Source organism: Periophthalmus magnuspinnatus, chromosome 19 (genome assembly GCF_009829125.3).
Source record: "Periophthalmus magnuspinnatus isolate fPerMag1 chromosome 19, fPerMag1.2.pri, whole genome shotgun sequence".
Taxonomy (NCBI): domain Eukaryota; kingdom Metazoa; phylum Chordata; class Actinopteri; order Gobiiformes; family Gobiidae; genus Periophthalmus; species Periophthalmus magnuspinnatus.
Window position 1 is genome coordinate 26650112 of NC_047144.1, and position 23496 is coordinate 26673607.

Sequence of the window (23496 nt, forward strand, 5' to 3'; positions counted from 1 at the left end):
CAGCAAAACGTCTTCATTCCTACAACTTTTTTGTCCAGTTGTCAGAGTTGAACTTTTCTTTTACTCTGCATTGATGACATATAAAACCACTTCAGGCATGCTTTTCATAAGGGAACAATGCTAACATGGAATAAAAGAAAGCTCCAAAATGTCCACGTTGCATAATACCTCCTCTTTAAAGTCCAGATACTCTTTGGAGGTGACTCTTGTGTATCCTTAAACATCCCGGTCAAACACACATCCTTTTTCACACATCTCTTAGCTCTTGTACCTCTTGTTCATTTACCTGTGCGATGCCAAGAAATCCAAGCCCATCTCCTCGGTCTCCATCGGGGCATTACAGGGGAGCTTTTAAAGGCTCACTTTGGGAGAAGAGTATTTTGGGCTGGGGACAGGAGCTCCACAACTGCTATATCATCTATACCACTTTACACCGTATGTAGCCTTAACATACCATGCTATAATGTTCCCTCATCAAAAACATGCCTAGGATAGGTTTGAGATGTCATCCATGCATGTTTCAGTAATTTAGCTTTCTATCCCTGGCCGTATTCAAACCCTGCTTACAGTTAGTAGTGAGATTCTGTGCAATGCTCAGCCCACAAGCCTATGTCAACCATGCTCCCATGTTACAAATCTCCATAAATATGCAAAAACATGATACTAAACTATTCACAGCAACTTGACAAACTGGCGCAATGTGCAGCAGGGACGCACACTGATTGTGTTGTGATAGTGCTCTGAAGGGGGAGTGAGATAGCACAGAGAGCAAAGGGTGTCAAAAACAAAAGTGAAACTTATAAAACATGTGAATATGGCATTTTCAAAACAATAAAAGATAACATGGTGATCTAAATATATTATGTGTTAGCAGTTAGTACCCCATAGAACTAAAATACCTCCTCTTAAATAAAGCGTCAACAAAGACTTGAAGGGAGAAAGAGGGGGGGGTTGTCAGGTGCACAACCGCACCTGACAACCTCACAGTTAGCATCCTGTCCAAATGTAAAATTAATAAATATCAAAAAGGCAGTGGACAGGGGGCTGCAGGTGGAGCTCACTACAAATAACTACACAAATAAAATAAATGCTTCACAAATGCTTCACCAGATGTTTAGAAATTGAAATGTTTGTGTCTCAATGCTAATGCTAATGCTAATTTTGAGGCATTATAAATATTAAAACAACATCACAAACTGATGTAATCAGCATATATAAATAATTGGGCAGCCTATTTTTTTTTTTTTTATTAATTTGAATTTGAGACGCAGTGAGCAGGCTAGCGTGCGGCTGTGCACACAATCTATTAAGTAGTTACTAGGCCTGAATCATTGTTAATAAACTATTTATTCATTATGTATTAAGTCTTTGTTCATGCGTTATTCAGGCTTTTAAAATTGTAGTTATTATAATGTGTTACTGACTTATATAGCAGATAATACTGGTGGGGTAGATATGCTGGCCAGAGGGACAGAAGTAGTAATAGTAGTAGTAGCATATTATTTAGATTTTATTGTGCTTCCTATTTATCTGCATCTTGCCTTGAAGGTTGTTGTTTTTTCACACTAAACGTCATTGGCAGAGTGGTCAAATCCACTGACCCACCAGTGATTTCAGCTCCCACAGATAAATACTGTCGTTGTGTCCTTGGGCAAGACATTTAACCCACTTTGCCCCCAGTGTCTGCGTACACTGGTTAATGAGTGTGTGTTTGAACGGGTGAGCAGTTCTTTGAAGTAAAGCACTTTGAGTGCATTGAAGGTTGAAAAGCGCTATATACAAATATAAAAATTATATATTAAAACATTCTGTACCATCATTTGACAGCTCCACACATTTGAGTGGCAATGTTCTGTTGTAGTTCCCTGATCAGTAAGATGGAGCTTAGTAAATTCACACATCAATTTAACCATCACAAGCCGAAACAGATCATTTTGAGCTTTGGGAATGCAGGCAGACTAATAAGAATCAAGTCTGTGTAATATAGAACCTTTAACAAGTACAGAAGAACCATTGCACAGAGATAAGCCAGGTCCATGTCCATAACTGTGGTAATTGTGCAGATGTGTGAGGTTTCATACATGATGTCTCTCCATTTGAGGGCACCAGAGCGTCTCCTAAAGTTCTGCTCACTGCTCGTTATAATGCCTGGGGGTTTGGACGTGGACATATGTCTCATTCTAGAGACAAGGCCATAAACCTGTTGAAGTATTATATGTATTGATTATATGAGCTGGAGAAGCATCACATAGCATGACAGGAGAGCAGCCAATCAGGATTCCTTCACTCTTTTATCTGAAGGTCAGATGTACAAAAGTTGCAGTGGAAAAAACATGTTCGTTATTGCCCTTTTCTGTTCTACAGAAAAGGGCAATACTACCAAATTTTGAGGCCAATATCGCTTCTCAATACTGGTGTAACGTTATGGGTGAAGGGATTTTAGTAAATATATGTATTAACAGTGTGTTTCAAATAAGCTCTAAAGGACAAACTGGACACCTGACACATGTGAGTCAGTCTAATATGCTATAGATACAAGTTTTTTGACACAAGCAATAAAGAAATAGTCATGAGTAAAATTGATGCCTATGTCCCTATATTTTGCATATGTTAATTGATATAAATATTTGCATAACAATATCGATACCTACATTTTACCAAGTCAGTATTGATATATCTATATTTTGATATCAATACTCCCATTGCGACTGTTCTATGCACAGTTGAATTTCAAAGATCAGATTTAAATCTATTATATAACCTTTGCATTTGTCTGTATAAACATACAGGCTGAGTGCGCCAAACTATGAGCTTAAAGAGGGACTGAACACCAACATCCACAGTCCAAACAAGCTTTTAAAGCAGAACTTCCAACAAAAGACCTCCCCCTGCAGCTCCCTTTTGAGAATACTCAGACAGAGCAGTGCTTTTTCTCCTTTTTTTCTTTTGTTTTTCTTAAATTGAAATAAGACATATGATGTTGCCAGATATTTAAAAAGCCAGAGTTTCCCAGGATATCTCTTTGGGTTGTGTTGGGCATGTTGCAGATCTGGTTTTCAGCTCAGACAGCAGAGAGAGACGACAGATGCCTGAAACACCCAAAAAAGACATATTTACCCCTCACAGGGACTTACACTGCTAAAAAAGATTATCTAGCATGCTACTACTATACTTACAAAATGTTTGATACGGTAAAAATGTCACTTAGTTCTGCTTTAAGAAATAATTGATACAACAAGAACACTTACTTTGTCATATTTTTTGTATAATATTTAATATTTCTTTCGAACTAGAACTGAATAGATTTTGAAGTTCAGACTGTTCCACCTTTGACTAGAATACACTTGTACATTGTAAACCTGTTTCTCTTGGGAGGACTCAGTTCATTTCAAATCCTAACTTTGTCTTTATCTTTTTTGAAGAGGAGTGGTCAGTGGGAAAGAATTGCTGATTTGCTCTAAAGATTGTTTTTAAAGTATTTTATTATACCATCATTGAATTTCAATGTGTTAAACTAATATTGTTTGTTGAACATGCATTGCCACATCTAGCTCTTTTCTGTAAAAGGAAATCTGGATTAACATCATAATTATATCACAATTCAGCTGTTCATCAATCATAAAACACCCCACAACTCATATGTCCTTTGTGTTTCTTTCCCTCTATACATCCTACCTAGAATGTTGAGATGAATCAATATTGTCATTAAATAATCTTGCACTACAGGAGGTTTTATTTCTTAAAACTAATATTTTCAAAATCATGCATTCTTACATGCAGTAGGTGGCAGAGGCTCCTATAGAAAAGTTTTAGTAGCTATAATAATTAATCAATTATTAATTAAGAGGATGCAGCTTCATCTATAGACACTTCACCTTACCTTTCACAATGTAATAATGAGATCCAATATGGCTGATTAAACCCACCTGAAGTCTTACAGTGTTATTATTACACATTATTACAGTGTCAGCCAAGTGGCACATACACAGTCATCAGTCACATCTCCGGCCAATCAGAGAGCAGCTCTGGAGAGGACTTGTGACCTCTGGATGTGGAGCCAGCGCAGTATATCAGTGCTCACACATTACAGTGTAAACAGGGATGCAGTCAGGCAGAGAAAGCACTGAGACGAGCCGCAGTGGAGCTAGCACAAGCCTGCAGGCAGCTCTTAATGCTATTCACTCCACACACACACAAACACTGGGTTTCCATACATCTTGGGGACATTACATTGGCTTACATTCATTTTTTGGAAACCACAAAGGACACATATTACGAATGGCTGTCTTTTCTTCCCTTGAAAACATGCATTGGGTTACATTGGAGTTACTATTTAACATTTTCTAACACTTAATAATCTACAATTCCGTTATTGTCGTAATGGCTGGTGAAAGGTGGACCAAAGAGGTGCAGAACTCGGGGCAGATTTACAGTGTTTTATTTACAGTTAGTGCACAATCATCACAAGAGTTCATTAATCCTACAAAGGGCGAGGAGCAGGGGCGAGCCAGGGCCCGGGGATGCGTCGTGAAGAATGGAGACGGAGACAAGTAACAACCAGGACTGGACCGAGGACAGGACCAGGGACAGAGCCAGATGAGACCGAGCAGAAGCAGTCCAAAGAACAGGAGCCAGAGCTGTAGACATGGCTTGAGCCGGAGGCCAGGACAAGATCAGGAGGTGAAGACAGGGAGTAGACTGTACTGGAGCGGGAGCGTGGGGACAGGAGCAGAGCGGGAGACCAGGAGCTGGAATGGACGGCAGAACCGGAACCTGTGAGGCAGCAAGAATCCAATGAGCATCAAAAAGGCAAGTAACAAAGAGTACAACAACGGAGTGGAATAGTTTGACACGCGGACGATCTGGCACCGAGTGTCTGGTTTCAGTTCCTCTTATCCACAGCAGGTGTGCTGATTGCCCCGATGGGAAGCAGTTGCGCGCGGGAGGAGCCGAGAGCTCCGCCCAGCTCCAGGTCCAGGTCGCTGGTGTGGACGGGTTTGATCTGGGACACATGGAAGGTAGGATGGATACAGAGAGATGGGGGTAACTGCAGTTGTATGGCGGATGGGTTGATGATTTTAGTGACTTTGAATGGACCAAGAAAACAGGGAGCCCATTGACTCAATGTTGATGCTGACATGATAGCAACAACAAATATGCATGTCCCATGCCTACGGCATGGGTTGCTAGGATACAGGAGTCTGTGAACGGTGCGACGGGGCCACGAAGTTTGTGAAACTTAGTGAAAACAGAAGCAATAGGCCCTACGCCCTATATGGGCTCGGGCCTAATAATATTTTAATAATAATAATATATCTGATAACATTAGAATGACATATTATACATTTTTGAAAGCTCTCAACTTTCCCCACGTCATCGTGGGGTCAATGACGTCAGGGTCCGCCATTGACCTCCCATTGACTTCCATTAATTTTAGCAGTAATAAATATGGCCCATGCCTGCAGCATGGGGGTTTGGATAGGGATCGATGCCAGGAGTGTGTTTGGGGACATGGGCTTTGCCCATTGACTTAATGTTGAAGTTGACATGCTAGCAAGAACACATATGCATGTCCCATGCCTACGGCATGGGTTGCTAGGACACAGGAGTCTATGCAGAGGGCGATGGGGCCACGAATTTGCGCGTGAAGCATTGCATTATGAGGACCATAGACTCTAAATTAAAAGTGAACTAAGGTCACCCATAACGTTCGGTTTCAACCAAATGAAGCTCAGCGAGGCTTGCAGTTACAGTGACTAATCTGCAACCAGGGACCATACCTGTCCAAGCATTGGGACAAACCAAAGAGCCAATCAGGAATGAGCCTGTTGAAGGTACATGCCTGCATTACTGGTTTGGCAGGGTGTGGGTTAGGGTTAGTAATGTGGCTGTCAATAAATCTGCTGCACAAGGGGGAGTAACCTTGGAGAAAGCAGGCATCAGAATGGTCTGTTATTAATATTTATATCTTGATTTAAAGTCAAAATAGCAAAATAAAAAAAATAAAAAACTGGATCATGTAGACTGGGTAAATATGAACATTTGAAGACCAAAATGATGAATCTGACAGGAGTAGATGCCAAGAGAGGGGCGACGTTTTTTCAATAGATGTCAATTGCAACCAGAGCTCAAATGAACCACTTCGTGCCTATGCTAGGATTAGCTATGTCCATTTGCAGTCTATGATAATTGTCCTCTTAAGGGAAGCAGGTTTGCATGAATGTAGTGTGTATACATATTTTAGTCCACATAATGTGTTAAATAACTGCCCACACACACTTGCACAGGGGCACGACCAGGACATATGGAGAGGCCTGCAGTGATGGTCAGACCCCTGCACTCAAAACATACAACTTTTAGCTGCAGGCAATTTGTTATTCCCCTTCTTCAATTGTCAGTGTCCACAAGTTTCTGAAATGTATGCATCAAGCCAGGCTGCAGAGAGGAGGCACAGGATGCAAAGAATGAGGTTTCAAACTGGAGGTTGTTAGACCAATGGTGTAACAGCATTGACAATTATGGACCAATGGTGTAGCAGTGCTGACAATTATGGACTGATGGTGTAACAGTGCTGACAATTATAGACCAAGGGTGTAACAGTGCTGATGAAACACGTGTATAACAGCACTGACTTACGAACCAAATTTGTGGACCAAATAACTACACCTTAGCGTTTATGAAGCATGAACAAAGATTTAATTCACAATGAGAAAATAGTTTATTGAGAATGATTAAGGCTTAGTAACTTAATTAGGGGGTTAATATTTAGGGTATTACATGAACTCTTCCTCGTTTTTACTTTAAGTGAAAAACTGTTCATTTTAAACAGCAAAAGTCTAAAGACTAATTTCTCACTTACTCTATGCATTCTGGGATCCTAATTTTTCACTGCAATCACTTTATAAGTACTTTTCACAATTTTCAGAAACCAAAGTGAAGTTTTACTGTGGCAACAACTAGCATGCGGATGAGCACTTCCTGATGACTGGGCAGATAACAGTTTATTAGATGCAGGCAGCACATAGACTTTTTTTTTTTTTTTTTTTGCCTCAAAAGCTGCTTATATTTGTGTGTGGGTAAGACAATACATCATGATGATTAGGTGATTAGGTAACTGTTAAGACTAAATCATTCTTAACCGTTTGTTCATTATGAATTTAATCTTTGTGCATTCTTTGTTAAGTTAATTGAAGTGTAGTTATTATAAAGTGTTACCGATCAATGGTGTATTGGCACTGACAATTATGGAGCAATGATGTAACACCACTGACAGCTATGAACCAGAGGCGTAACAGCTATGATAGGTTTGGACTAAACTGTACAGAAACTGTACAGACTGATAAAAAATCACTGCTTTTAATGTGGACTAGACTCTAATGTCTTAGTTTTATTCTGCTCTTATTGATCAATCCATTTAGTTACACCAGGAAGCTCCAGAGACAACGCTTCAGTATTATGCAGGACCAGAGCCACCTCCTGAATTGTCTGTCAGTACCTGGCATCGGGCCAAAGATGTGCCAAAATGCCAGACCAAAGGTACAGAGACATTTTTGTTTGTTTTTTTTTTCCCAGCAGACATTGTCCTTTTACATAAGGTTATTTGGCACAATTGATAGCTCATATCCATCATGTCCATACTCATTTATTGAGTGCATGTCCGTATATATATATATATATATATATATATATATATATATATATATATATATATATATATATATATATATATATATATATATATATATATATATATATATATTTTTTTTTTTTTTTTTATCTCAGTACAGGATCTAATTTTTAATCACATCAAACCAAATTCGCCCAAGGGTACAAATAAAAACATCTTAACCATAGTGGTGTTACAGTACAGACAATCATGGTGTAACAATGCTGATCATTTTAGATCAATGGAGTAATGGTGCTGACAGTTATAGACCAATGGTGTGATAGCACTGCGGGGAATGGGCCAGTAATGTAACAGCACTGACCATTATGAACCAATGATGTATGGACCATGCTGTAACGGCACTGACAGTTATAATCCAATAGTGTAATGAACGAATGACATACCAGCACTGGACCAATGATGTAGCAGCATTGACAATTATACACCAATGGTGTTATGGCAATAATAATAATAATAATAATAATAATAATAATAATAATAATAATAATAATAATAATAATAATAATAATAATAATAATAATAATAATAATAATAATAATAATAACACATTTTATTTATAGGGCGCCTTATGGTACTGAGATTATAGACCAATTGTATAACAGCACTGACATTTTTGGACTAATGATGTAACAGCACTGACACTTATGGAACAAAGGTGCAACAGCATTGACAGTTGTAGATCAATGATGTAACCACACTGAGAGTTATGGACTAACTCCTTAACTTCCAGAGCTATTTCACCGCCCTGACAGTTAAGGGGTAATGGTGTAATGGACCAATGATGTACCAGCACTGACAGTTTTGGACCAACAATGTAACATTATTGACAATTATGAACCAGTAATGTAACAGCATAGGCATTACAGACCAATGATGTAACAGCTCTGAGAGTTATGGAGCAATGACATACCAGGGCTGACAATTTTGGACCAATTGTGTAACAGCCCTGATTGTTCTGGACCAACGGTGTTACAGCACTAACAATACATGAACATGAATATATCTTCATATTATCAATGGGTGAAATTCCACCCATGCCACATACAAGGATGCATGCTGCCAATTTGTCCTTGAGCCAAACACTTTTGCCATATATTCTGTATGAATGTGTTACTCCAAGTACTGCTGAGCTTTTGCTCCTTTTAAAGGTTCAGCAGTGGAATCGTAGCTATGACCTAATGTAATTCCCTCTACGTGACACACACAGCACCTTGGTTCTAGTAGATATTGCAAAGATGTTGCTCTCACATTTCAACACTATTATAACTATGGGATATTGTATGGCAGAGTGCCACGGGGGGCAGAGGGAATTCTGGGTAATGAGTTGTAAAAGTGCATTGATAATGTCAGCGTCCCTACTCAGAGTGACGGGCCTGTGTCACTGAACATAAAGAATGCCTGGAGTGCCTCAATCTCCAGCTGACCCTTCTCCCCCAAGCTATTTCATTATGCAAAACCATATTCTGCAGAAGGGCTGAGAAAATATGCATGGATTCCATCTCTGCTTGTAAATTTAATAAAGCTCCTACTTCTACAAAATTTACAAGGGGAGATATGAGAACGCCTTGTTAGTGGTATTGTGTAACAGGTCTAATGATGTTAAAGCTTCCATTGTTGACAGTCGCTCGGTTCCCCCCACACATAAAACACATTTTCCAGCAAATAGTGTTTATTTGATGGAAGAAAAATACAACAAGAAATATCCAAGGGCTCAAGCATCTTCGGGGAAATTGAAAATGCACGTCTCTAAAATGGATTTCTCGGCATGGCAAAGATAAGAGCGTTGTGCAGATAGACTCACAAAGCACTGCATATGCTAAGGAGTGAAGCGATGCATGGTGGAGTAACTCGGAACAATGTTAGCCACCCTGACCTGTTTGAAACTGGTGATACAGGGGCTCATGCTGGGTGGTGCCTTTCCAAATGGTCAGTTTTGCAGATTTTCAGATGACATCACAACATACTGTACTATAGGCTAATACAGTTGTGGGAAGTGGGTGATGCATACATTCTACAATTTAACCGAGAAACACCTGGAAATTTAAATATAATAAAAATAAAATATAATGCACATTAATTGAATGAGGCAAGCATCTATCCATCCATTTTCTTCCGCTTATCCGGGGCTGGGTCGCGGGGGCAGCAGTCTAAGCAGGGACTCCCAGACTTCCCTCACCCCGGACACGTCCTCCAGCTCCTCCGGTGGGACCCCAAGGCGTTCCCAGGCCAGCCGAGAGACATAGTCCCTCCAGCGTGTCCTGGGTCTTCCCCGGGGCCTCCTCCCGGTGGGACATGCCCAGAACACCTCCCTAGGGAGGCGTCCAGGAGGCATCCTGAGCAGATGCCCGAGCCACCTCAGCTGGTTCCTCTCAACGTGTAGGAGCAGCGGCTCTACTCCGAGCTCCTCCCGTGTGACCGAGCTCCTCACCCTATCCCTAAGGGTGCGCCCGGCCACTCTGCGGAGGAAGCCCATTTCAGCCGCTTGTATCCGCGATCTTGTCCTTTCGGTCATTACCCAAAGCTCATGACCATAGGTGAGGGTAGGAACGTAGATTGACCGGTAAATCGAGAGCTTCGCCTTCCGGCTCAGCTCCTTCTTTACCACAACGGACCGATACAGCGACTGCATCACTGCAGACGCTGCACCGATCCGCCTGTCAATCTCACGCTCCATCCTTCCCTCACTCGTGAACAAGACCCCGAGATACTTGAACTCCTCCACTTGGGGCAGAGACTCACCACCCACCCGGAGAGAGCAAACCACCTTTTTCCGGTCGAGAACCATGGCCTCGGATTTGGAGGAGCTGATTCTCATCCCAGCCGCTTCACACTCGGCTGCAAACCGCCCCAGTGCCTGCTGCAGGTCCTGGCTTGAAGAAGCCATCAGGACAACATCATCTGCAAACAGCAGAGATGAAATCCTGTGGTTCCCAAACCAGGCCCCCTCCGGCCCCTGGCTGCGCCTAGAAATTCTGTCCATAAATATAATGAACAGAACCGGTGACAAAGGGCAGCCGTCCAACATGCACTGGGAACAGGTCTGACTTACTGCCGGCAATGCGAACACAGCTCCTGCTCCGGTCATACAGGGACCGGACAGCCCTTAGCAAAGAGCCCCGGACCCCATACTCCCAGAGCACCCCCCAAAGGACACCACGAGGGACACGGTCGAATGCCTTCTCCAGATCCACAAAACACATGTGGACTGGTTGGGCATACTCCCATGAGCCCTCGAGGACCCGATGGAGAGTATAGAGCTGGTCCAGTGTTCCACGACCAGGACGAAAACCACACTGCTCCTCCTGAATCCGAGGTTCGACTATCGGTCGGATTCTCCTCTCCAGTACCCTGGAATAGACCTTACCGGGAAGGCTGAGGAGTGTGATTCCCCTGTAATTGGAACACACCCTCCGGTCCCCCTTCTTATACAGAGGGACCACCACCCCGGTCTGCCATTCCACAGGTACTGTCCCCGACCGCCACGCGATGTTGCAGAGACGTCTCTGAGGCAAGCATGTTCCATTTTATTACTTTTATTTTGGAAATTTCTCCATTTATGTTGCACTTAAGTATGAACTTTAGACTATTTTCAGTTATCAGACCAATGATGAATGCAGTTGTCTGGTCACAGCTGGGGGGAGGACAGAAGCATGGATATATATCAATCAATAGGGAAAACTGGCTCTTGCCGCCATCCGGGACAATCACATTATCACATTGTAGAATCTGTAAACCACTCATTTAAATTGGGTTTTGTTGGAGTTTTTACCTAGTTTTGTACAATTTAAGACTGGATCGTGCTATTGGCAGCATGACAAGAACAGCCAGAGGGGTGACCCAAACTGACATTTGAACATCTATCAGACTAGACTGGAGCAATGGAAACATCAGGAAGCAAGCAAAGCCCCGTGAAAGTGTGAGTGTGACTGTGTGTGTGTGTATGTGTCTGTGGCTCTGTGCGCAATATGGAACAGTGCCTGGGGCATTCTTAAGTTTAAGAGCAGTGTTTCAGCCTGCTGCAGATGTACTGTGCCTCCTCTGGGTCATTTCATGTTTCTGTGCAGAGAGCAATATCTAGACTGCTCATATTCAAATTTTTCACTGCGCTCCAGAGATGGTGAAAGAATCACAATACAAATAATTAAAGCATGTAACTCTTGCTATAAAACACAATAACATGGAAGATCATTTGTTTCATCAGATGTTTAAATATGTATTTCAAAAATATTGTCGAGCCCTCAAATTCCACTGTCAAAATTCTGTGTAAAATTTGTAGTGAAAATTTTGCAACAAAGATCCAAAATGAAACAAAAGAATTGTGACTGATGAGGATAGAGGCACTGTTTCTGATTGTTTCCAGTTGGCATTTCTTTTCTATTGGTGGGGTTTATGGTTAAGGAATCAAAGAGATAAGATTTGTGCTGAACGTTTAAATATCTGCTGAATTGTGAAACACAATTTTAATCACATTGAAAATGTATGCAGGTTAGTGTGTACAGTACAAAACTGTACACATCATACCTAATGGGATGTGCAGTAGGCTAGGCAAGTTTATTTATATAGCACAATTCATACACAAAGTAATTCAATGTGCTTAGTGAAACTTTGTGAAACTTAATATCTTGTTTTTGGCAAATATAGCATTTTCCAAACAGTAAAAGTTAACATGCTGATCTTAATATGTTATAAGTTAGCAGTTAATACCCCATAGAAGTAAAATGCCCCCTTTTTAAAATTCAAAATTCTAAAAAATTCAAAATTCAAATTCATCCATCCATCCATCCATTTTCTTCCGCTTATCCGGGGCCGGGTCGCGGGGGCAGCAGTCTAAGCAGGGACTCCCAGACTTCCCTCACCCCGGACACGTCCTCCAGCTCCTCCGGTGGGACCCCAAGGCGTTCCCAGGCCAGCCGAGAGACATAGTCCCTCCAGCGTGTCCTGAATTCAAATTCAAAACATTTAAAATCCTGAATCTGAAAGAAATTATTTTATTTTTGCATCTAACTTTCTGGTGTCACTTTAAATGCTTTGATGTAAACTACCCACATGGATTTCACATCGTCTATAGCTTGATCAGTCCCTCACACTTAACCCTCTCAAATCCTCTTCTTCCCTAAGCAGAGCCTGGCCCGAAGGAGAAGCTCTACCATTGGCAGCTGTGACCCACTTTCTCACACTTGTACTTGAGCGATGCTGTGCTCACGTGCGCGCCCACATGCACGTTCCCGCCCACGCGCTCTGCTCCAATCCACGTCAATGAGGGTCCCGTGGGAGGCGTCGACATGATTGGCGGGGGCTTGTGCATTTGCCATATACGTGCAGGGCCCCCTTGTGATCTTATGGCTGGCACTAATTGGTTGCCTTTACGTGTAAATTGAATGCCTTTATTATGTACCACTAAAATGTTTGGACACACCCTCTCACTCAATGTTTTCTTTTTTTTTCCTACTTAACTACTACATTTTAGATGCACACAGAAGACATCAAATATTTGAAGCAAGACACAAGATCAAATATATGAATCAATACATTGATTGTGAGAGTGTGTCCAAACTTTTGAGTGGTAGTGTCAAATGCAAGATGAAACAACTATAACATGGTTAAAAGCTCTAAAAGGTCAGCGTAAATATTATGATGTTAACTATGTTTTAGTGAAATGAGTAGTCTAAATGAGTAGTCTTTAATTTTAAACTATTTGGACTCTAGAATGTAGTGATGTCACGTGAACACAGCCTATTGGTGCAGCCCATGTGACTTGCTGGAGGAGCCAGGGAGCCGTACCACGTCTGAATGATGTGCATAAATGTTTCAGAGCAGTTAAGTGTCTCCCAGCAGCACAGTGGAGCATTTAGGTTCCCCGCAGTTCATGCAGAGCCACATCTCCAACAGCCCAGTGTAGGCAGAGATGTGCGGCTGCTGTCTGTGCCTGTCCACCCCCCAGCGCACTCACAGCTTTCTTCAAACTTACATAATATGTTTTTCATGTCCATTTGTCATGTGACCACTGTCTGAAAGCCCCTATGGTCACAGTTCATTTTCTCTTCTGCCTGTATGCTTTTTAATGACAAGGATGCAACAGAAAACCCACACAAAAATAAGTACCGTAAATTTCGGACTATAGAGCGCACCTCAATATAAGCCGCACCAGCTAAATTTGAAAAGAAAATCTATTTTGTACATATATAAGCCGCTCCTGAATATAAGCCGCAGGTTTTCATATTGTAACATGAGATATTTACACAGAAAGACGGTGCACCGACACCTGCCTGAAAATTGGCACCAACACGACATCAACACGGGATGAACACACCTGCAGGTTTAGAAAATAAAGCTGCACCAACATGGAAAATCTGCTTTTATTTCCTCATTATGTGGCACAAACTTAAAATTTAATAAAAATAATTCTCAACTGATTATAATTGTTTCTTTGACCTGCTGTAGACTGGGACAAGAATGGTTGGATATGAATCTGGTTATTTAGCGCACTCAGAGTTCTCTGTGAAAAGGACATGGGCTCTTCTTCCTTATTGGACCAGTGTCCCTTCTGTTATGATAACATGGGCTGGTGACTCTTTTTCTCTTGTCTTAGGCAGTGTCTTCGAGGACGTGGGCTTGTGACTCCTCCTCTCTTGTCTCAGCCAGTGTTTTGGAGGACGTGGGAGGTGTTGTGCAGGAGCAGTGGAGCGCTAAGGCCTTGCCCTCTGTGTCTGCGATCAGCCAGGCAGCAACAACAACACCAACCAATCAATCACACATCAGGAGACACTGGGCTCATGTCAGTCTTCTTCTCCTCTTTCCTCTTCTGCTCTTTTCCTCATCTCTTCCTCTACTCTTTCCTCCTCCTTTCACTACTTTAACTTTCACCTCTCTCCTTTTCCTCTCGACCTCCTCCACTCTTCTTTCTCCTTGTTGCTACTCCTCACTCTCCGCCTCCTTTACTCCTCTGCTATTTCTTCCTCTCTTCTTCTACATCATTTTTCCCACTCTCCTCCTACTTTTACCATCCTATGCTCTAATTTCCTCATCTCCGCTTCTCCTTTCCATCTTCCTCCCCTATTCTATCTTTCCTCCTCTCTTCCACTACCAAAAATTTCCCCTATATCCTCTCACTCTCCACCTCCTCTCTTCCTTTACCTCCTTTTCTCCTTCTCACTTCTCCTCCTCTTTCCTCTTCTGCTGTTTTTCCTAATTTCTTTCTGTGCCTACTCCTTCTTTCTTCCTCTCTCCCTCTTTTTGCTTTGTCTACCAAATTTTTCCCCCTCTCCTCCTTTTTACCTCCTCAACTCTTCTTTTCTTCCTCCACCTAATCATCTGATCTTCATTTCCTCTTCTCTCCCACTACCTTTTTCCCTCTTTCCTCCTCTGTTCTTTCTTTTCTTTTATCTTCTCTTCCTCCACCTCCTTTTTTCCTCATCTGCTTCCTCCTGTCCTTCGTTCCCCCTCTCATCCTCTATCTCTTGTTTCCCTCTCTCTACTCTTTCTTTCCTCATCTGCCTCCTCAGCTCTACTTTCCTCCCTCTTTCACTGCCTACTTTCCCCCCTCTCTCCTCTCACTCTCCACCTCCTTTCCTACTCTTCTTTCTTCCTCTCCCTCCTCCTCTGCTCTCATTCCTCTTCTCTTCCACTAGCTCTTTTTGTCCCTCTCTCCTTCTGTGCTCTTTTACTCTCATGTCCTCCTTTCCTGCTCCTTTTTTCCTCCTCATCCGCTGCTCCCTTTCCTCTCTTTCTAATCTTTCCAATCTCCCCTCCTCCTCTGGACTCTCATCTGAACTTCCTTCTCCTCTTTATCCGTCCTCTTCCTCTACACCTCCTCAACTCCTCTGCTCCTTTCTTTCTTTCCCTATCTCATCAATTGCCTTTTCTTTCCTTCTCTTTCCCACTACCTTTCCCTCCTTCTCCTCTGCCTTTGTTACTCTCTTTCACTATTTCCCTTTTCTCCCTCTCCTCAAACAGTGGCCATACTGCCAAAAGACCTCCCCTCCCATTTCTTCTTCCATCTAACAAAGCCAGCTTAAAATAGATGATAATTTATTGCATATTTAACAGTTGCATTACATCAGGATGCACTATATCAGTAATAGTCCATTGTCATATTGTATTATAGATGTTGTTTAGATTGAACAAATCAATCAAATTCTAATATAAATATCTTTAACATGATATTACAGTACATTAATATGCCCATTAAAATTTGGCAATCGAATTTAATGGGCAAATTTCCCTATGAAAGGTTTTATACTGCGCAAAATTGTCTGTCTACATCTCCAAAGCTTAAAATGCTCTGTTCAACTTTGCGATGTAATTAAGTGGTGGTTTTCAAGTTAAGAGCGACCTTTTACCTTCAGTTCAGCAGAAATGAGCAATTCCAGGGCTGAAATTATCCAAATTATTTTGGTGATGGTGTATGTAGGTTAAAAGCACCGTGGAGCACTTCCTGTATTACCACATGGCATCATGTGTTTTCTGTTAGAAAGAAGAACTCCGCTTAAATATACACAACTCCAGCTATGTTTTTGATGAAACAACATTATAACATAGATCAGAAAATAGCTTAATATAGGCCCTCTAAATTATGACTTAGTTCTATACAGGTTACTGTCAAATTTCAAAATTTCAAATTATGTTCACCCAGAGGACCCTTCCCCACATGCTCCACCAGGAGGACACCCCCATGTGACTCACCTCCAACAGTTCAATAACAGTAAACAAACAGTGGCCATACTGCCAAAGACTATGAAAGTCAATTATTTTCTACCTTTTTAAGTCAAAATGAACAGTTTGAAACTTCCCTCAAACAACTTCATCAAAACACCTTTGATGCAGAGAGGTCAACTTCTAGAAGACACGGTGGATTTTAGGAAGGTCACACTCATCCTTGAGTCTCTTATCAGTTCATTCACAATTATAATGAAAACTAAAATCTGATGAAGTGGGATTTAAGAGTCACAACTAATACTTTGACGTTGATGTCATCAATATTCCCTGAGGGTGGATGCTAACCATAGGCATGCTCTGTCTGAGCTGTATTTTAAAGCAGATCTATTATGCAAAATCAACTTTTCAAAGCTTTTAACCATGTTATAGTTGTTTTCCCTTCTCTTTTACTCTCTTGAAGATGTTTTTGGAGTGATTTTGGGCATATTTGAGCAATCTTTAATCACTTATTGTGACCTGCAGCAGTAGGAGGGGCAGGCAGCTACACAGCTCTTCACTGTGATGACTTTTCCAGCAACCTCAGGGCATCACAGTTTTCTAACGCGGAAGGAAGCAGACTTGTTTCTTTTCTTAAGTTGTTTCAGATGAAAATTGCAGTTTAAAATGTGCAAATGATATCTGACTATATAGCAGACACAAGCATAATAGATCTGCTTTAACACAATCTGACCTGAGAGACCTGACTTAGTTGGAACTGCAACAGGTGCGATTTGAGTTTGGGAAACATATAGCAAACTTCGATAAGTTTGACATTTACTGTTCCACAAGTCCCTCTAAAATAACATTACAGTCACAAGCTGTTCCAGCCTGCCTTTGCCCTCCTGCCTCACATTGTGGATAAGGCTGCAGGTTCAAGAAGAGTTCAGTGTCTCTCTACATAGTTGATGATCATAGTTTCCTTGTGGCGCGTTCAGGGGCTTGCATACCATAAGACTAATTATTTCTTTTCCATACGGCACCATCACATGTGGGTAATTGATACCAGGCTTCTACCTGATGTCCTCACTGCACAGCGTGATTAGATCTTTATATGCAAATGAGCCAAGTGAACAGACTCATCATCATTTTAATAAGGCAATGAAAGAAAACAGAGGCAATGGTGAGATCGTTCAGAGCTTTCAATCATGTTATAGTTGTTTTCTCTTCTACTTTATTCTCTGAAGTTGTACCTAGAGTGATTCATTGATGTTTGAGCCATCTGTAATTCCTTATTTTTAAGACGCTACATTGCCGATTGCCGATTGCCGTTTTCAGTGCCATCAGTACACACCCACTTCTTTGTACTTACTTTGTTCTCCAATTTGATTTTCTTAATCTGTGATATGCATAAGATTCAACAGCGTCATGTAGTCATTTTGGTGCAAATGAAAAAAAAAAAAAATGCTAGTGTGAGCTGCAGCTATCCATAGGACGAGCAGACAGCTACATGGACTTGTGTTGTGATGAAGTTTATGGCAACATCAGCTCCAACTGGGCACCTCATTTGTCTAACACAGAAGTCAGCAAACTTATTATTTATTTCTTGTATTAAGTCTTTTAGATGAATATTGCGACATAAAATATCCATAGATATTATAACATAATAATCCACATGTATTTTAGATTTTAACTATATAGCAGGGACAAGCCCAGTATGTCTCTTCAAAACTTCAACTCTTCAAAGTCAGTCAAAAATAACAGACTTAAAACTTTAGTGATAACGTTTTGTGGAGGGTTTGTTTCTCTCCATCACAGTTCCATATTCCACATATGGCACTAAACATTTTCCTTAAATGTACTAAATTAAATGTTTATTTTTAAAACAAAACAATATTCTAAAACAAAATATATTGAAAAATGTGCATTCTTGCAGTGGGCAGAGTCACTTCTCTACATATTTGGCTCATAATTCTGCCCGGTGACATCTCCATGAAGATATATAAGTTAAAGAGGGACATTATACAATATATATATATATATATATATATATATATATATATATATATATATATATATATATATATATATATATATATATATATATATATATATATATATATATATATATATATATATATATATATATATATAATTTTATTTTTATATTATATATTTTTATATATTTGCATGTTTCAGTAATTTAGTGATCTTTCCCAGGCCCTATTGAAACCTTCCTTATGGTTAGCTGTAAGATTCTGTCCAATGCTCAGCTCACAAAGTTACGTCATCCATGCTCCCACACGACAATTCTCCATAAATATCTAGTATAAAATGTCCCTGACCTGTGGGGTGCCCCAAGCGTCAATCCTGGGACCCCTGTTGTTCAATTTGCTATTAGGCCAGTTAATACGCAGCAATAATGTGTCCTACCACAACTATGCAGATGACACTCAGATCTATGTCTCACTGGCAGCAGGTGAATATGGACCAGTTGATTCACTCTGCCACTGCATCCAACAGATCAGTGTGTGGATGCAAAACAACTTTCTCCAGCTAAACTCAGACACAGTCTTTGGTCCACAGAAACATAAAGAAAGTGTTAGCAGTGGCCTCCAGTCTCTCTCTCTCTAAAACCTTCAAATCAGGGGTAATCTAGGGGTAATAATGGACTCAGAATTGAACTTCAAGTTACATCAAATCAATATCATCTGCAACTTTTTACCATTTTAAAAACACTGCAAAAATCAAAGGTATACTGTCAAAACCAGACTTAGAGAGACTTATCTATGCATTTGTCTCGACTAGGTTAGACTACTGTAATGGCCTGCTAAGTGGTCTCTTCAAAAGTGCGTTAATACAGCCACATCCACAACACTGCTGCCCGGGTTCTGACTAGAACCAGGAAGTACTTCACACATGCGTCCTGTGCTCAGGTCTCTGCACTGGCTCCTGTAGCTCAGAGAATAGACTTTAAAGCAGGTCTGCTTGTGAGCAAGTGTCTCCATGGACTAGCACCAAAGTACATCTCTGACATGTTAGAGCCATATGAACCATTTCACACTCTGAGAACTTCTGGGACCGGCCTCCTGCTGGTTCCCAGAGTCAGGACTAAACATGGGGAATCAGCATTTCAGTTTTGTGCAGCTTAAACTTGGAACAGTCTTCCTGAAAATGTGAGCTAGGCTTCTACTTTGACAATGTTTGCATATGATTGAAAGGTTTTTATTCTGCAATTTTCTCCTTTGATGTTAATCTTATGATGATTATTTGTGATTATTTATGTTTTAATTCTTTGTATTGTAATTTTAATCTTTTTTTTTTATTTTTGTATTTTGTAAAGCACTTTCAATTACCTTGTGTACAAATTGTGCTCTACCAATAAACTTGCCTTGCTGTGCCTATATAAGTATCAGGATACGAAACACTAACTACAACTTTACAAACCTGAGCAATTTCCAGTAGTTTCAGCTGGAAGGTGTGCTCTGAAGGGGAGTGGCTTAGAGCAGGAGTGGGGACTCAGAGTGTCAAAAACAAAAGTGAAACTTACAAAACATGTTAATGTGTTGCTTTTGGCTAATATTCCTTTTTTCAAAACTATAAAAGGTAACATGGTGATCTAAATGTGTTATGAGCGTTATTAGCATTCAATACCCTGTAGAAGTAAAATACCCCTTTAATGTCATACTGTGTAACATTCCTGGGAAAGCAATGATATCTTCATGAAAATGAACTGTTGATACAATTCTCCAAAAAGTTAAATATTACACCTTTAATGCCAATTAGCACATATCTAACACCACCCATTGTCATCCATGTTATTCAATTTGGCACAACAAGGACACTACCCCCATTTTCTATAGAGGAAAATCATTCATGACATGCCAGGTTGCTAGAGCTTTTTGGCAGTAAAAAGAGGCATTGGTAGTGGGTTGAAGATGAATGTAGATCACAGTTGGACTATGGCTCTTGAGATGTTTGACAGAAGCCTTCTATGTAACATCAGCACTTAGTCTCCTCCAGCAGTGACGCCTGGGACTGTCCAGCCCACAAGCCTCAGCATCAATTTCACTGGTACTAACTGATCTGCGGCCAATTCATTTCCCCCACCTCTGGAGTAGTCTGGAAGTGTAATTTCAAAATGACTCCAAATTGGAGTAAATGAGTTGGCTAAGTTCCTGCACTAGCTCACAGTGGCCATAGAACCAGGCTCCTTTAGTTCAGTGTGGATTTGTGTTGCTTGCATAGGGATCTCTTTAAAAGTATACAAATGTATATATTGTATTACTTCATTGTAGTTACATGCAACATTTTCAACATTTTATTCATTTATTTAGAATTTCATTTAGCTTTAGAAGAGGTGTACTTTGTTTGCCTGACAAATCCAGACTGTTATCTGTGTATTTTGTTTTATTTTTTTTATACAGAGGGATATCAGTCTGGTGACCACACCACTGATTTGCTAATCCACCTGTCAATCATACCCATCTGAACTCTGGGAGATTCACCAGTGATCAGACTCACATCTTTGTAAATTATTGGCAAAATGTGTGCTCTAGATTCCAGGCAAGTAGTTTGCAATTTTTCTGGTGAGGTTCCGCTACCTGCTTGTCTCCATGGAGATGTTATAGATTTGCCTAGAATATTCCACAATATAGTAATAAACTTAAAAATTGGCCTGGTGGCATCCCTTGGTTGTTTCCTTGTTTCCTGTTGCTTCTTGCTTTAAGTTGATGTGGGAGAATCACCATTCAATATTATTCATTAATAATTACTAATTAAGTAAATATGAATTTGTTTGTAACTTTTTTGTTTGTTGGTATTACTCATCTATGGTGTATTGCTTACACATGACATATTTAGAACACCACATTATCTTTTATTGTTTTGAAAATGCTATATTCAACATTCAATTTATGAGCTTCACTTTTGTTTTTGACACTCCGTGTCCCTCTTTCCTTTTCCCTTGATAAGGGAACAATGTCATAACATGGCACAAAGAAAAAAATAAAAATAAATAAACAATAAACAAATTGCATGCTACACCCCCTTTAATACCTCCACAATTACTGGTCCTATTTCCATGAAACAAAAACTAATAGAAATAATGAAGAAATAAATAAAATAAATCTAGAACTGTATACATTTTGTCGTTAGTGTCCAAACCAAAGTGCATACACATTGAAATTATTCTTCAATACATGCCTCTCTGTCAGCAAACACAAGGTGAACTTGAAGTCATTCAAGTAATATGGCAAGTTTGTGAGCCAAACTTTAACAAATACTGTTAAGGGTCAACAGCAGTTTTTGGATGAAAACTTGTTTGCTTTAAAGAGGGGGATTTAGGCAACATTTACTTTTTGGTGTTTTGTATCCTGTTATAACATTGCTGCCTCATCAAAAATATGCATGGAGTGGTTTTGGATGTCACCCATGCATGGACCCCTCAAGCCTACGTCACACATGCTCCTGTAAAGCAATTTTCCATGAGCATACATGTAGTTATATATGCTAGTGAAGCCAAAACCACAACAGAGACTGGAAGATGGAATTGAGGCTGCCAATCTGAGTTATTAGCCCCTCCAACTTCTTGCACACTCTCATACTAGACAAAGTGTCTTGCCCAAGAACACAACAACAGTTTGCTCTAGAGCCACTGCTGCCACACTGTGGTACCTGTATTCCCAGCAATTTCCCTTTTTTTTTCTGTTGGGATATTTTCTTCAAAAAATCATTATCAGTCCCTCAGAGTTGTATTGGCCCAAGCCTTTAACATAGTGGAAAGCTCCAAAAAGTCAATTATGCATAATGCTCCCTCTTCAAAGTCATGTATCTACTGAAGTTAAGCTGTGAATGTTTTCATGCAGCAGTCAGTAGCCCCTCTCTACTGTGGGATATGGGAGCGAGAGTAGAGAAGTGGGGGTCAGAGGCTGTGGTCCGCAGTGGTGATGGCAGCAGAACATGGCCCCAGTGAGAGATTGGCCCCTGGGGACCTGGTGCAGAGTGCTGCTTTGGAGGGTCACGCTTCAGAGAGCTGCTTCATTTAAGAGGGGACACTAATAATAGACAGACCACTTCCGTACTTTTACAAAGAAGTCCATACAACTTTTTTTTTTTTTGTTCTTGACAGTTGGTCTACAGAAAGAAATTTAGTAGCTAATTATTTAGCTAGGGAATTAAATTCTGTCAACTGGACAAAAGTTTTAGAGTGAAGACATTTCACTGTTCATCCAAGTGGCTTCTTCAGTTCTGGTTCAATAGCTGATGGACACTGCCTTATATCTGTCTGAAGATGAAACTGAAACTAACATATACACATATATGTATAGTTTCTATTTGCTTGCTAGTAGGTCTATTTTCCATAAGTGTGCACTAGGCCTGAGTCACGTAGTAGAGATTTTAGTATTGAGTGTTGTCCAAGATATATATATAGATATATACTAGTCTCTGTCAAATCCTTTAGTCTCACAGCTACAGGTAACTTTGTGTTTTCCGTTTATATGTCTATTCTGTCTATTCTCTGATCATCCTTACCTGTACTGAAATACTAATGTAAAAGGTGTCATGTACTTCTCTGAGCTAAGAAGACCAAATGGCCAGCCAGACTGACCAAAATATAAATTGTACTGGGGGAAGGGCTCGGCCCTCAGGCAGTATTGAAGTGTTCTTACAGTATTTAAGTGTGCAGTGTTAACAGTGCAAACGTAATAAACAAGCATACTGTAGACCAGGCATGTCCAAACTATGGCCCATGGGCCAAACGCGGCCTCAGACCAATTTCTCTTGGCCCTCAGGCTTCCACGTGAATTGGCCCATATTACTTTTAAGCAGTATTTTTTACTATAAGTTTTAAAAAATCTACATTGATAAAGCTAATATCAAATATTTAGTGTGTCCCTTTGAGGATCTAAGCGTGAGTAAAGATCTGGTGGCTCATTCTAACCTGTTATAAATGCACAATTATTCACTTTGTTGACCACCAGTCTATGGCCCTCCATCGGCTCTCAGCTTTGTCTGTGTTTTGATCGTGGCCCTTGATGAAAAAAATTTGGGCACACTGGCTGTAGACAGTCTTCTTGTTTTGGTATTGTCATGATGCCTGCACTTTCTGTATCCCTGTGTGCTCTCCCCCTCCCCTACCTGTCTGATACCGGAGCTGAGCGGAGTTCCCAACTCCT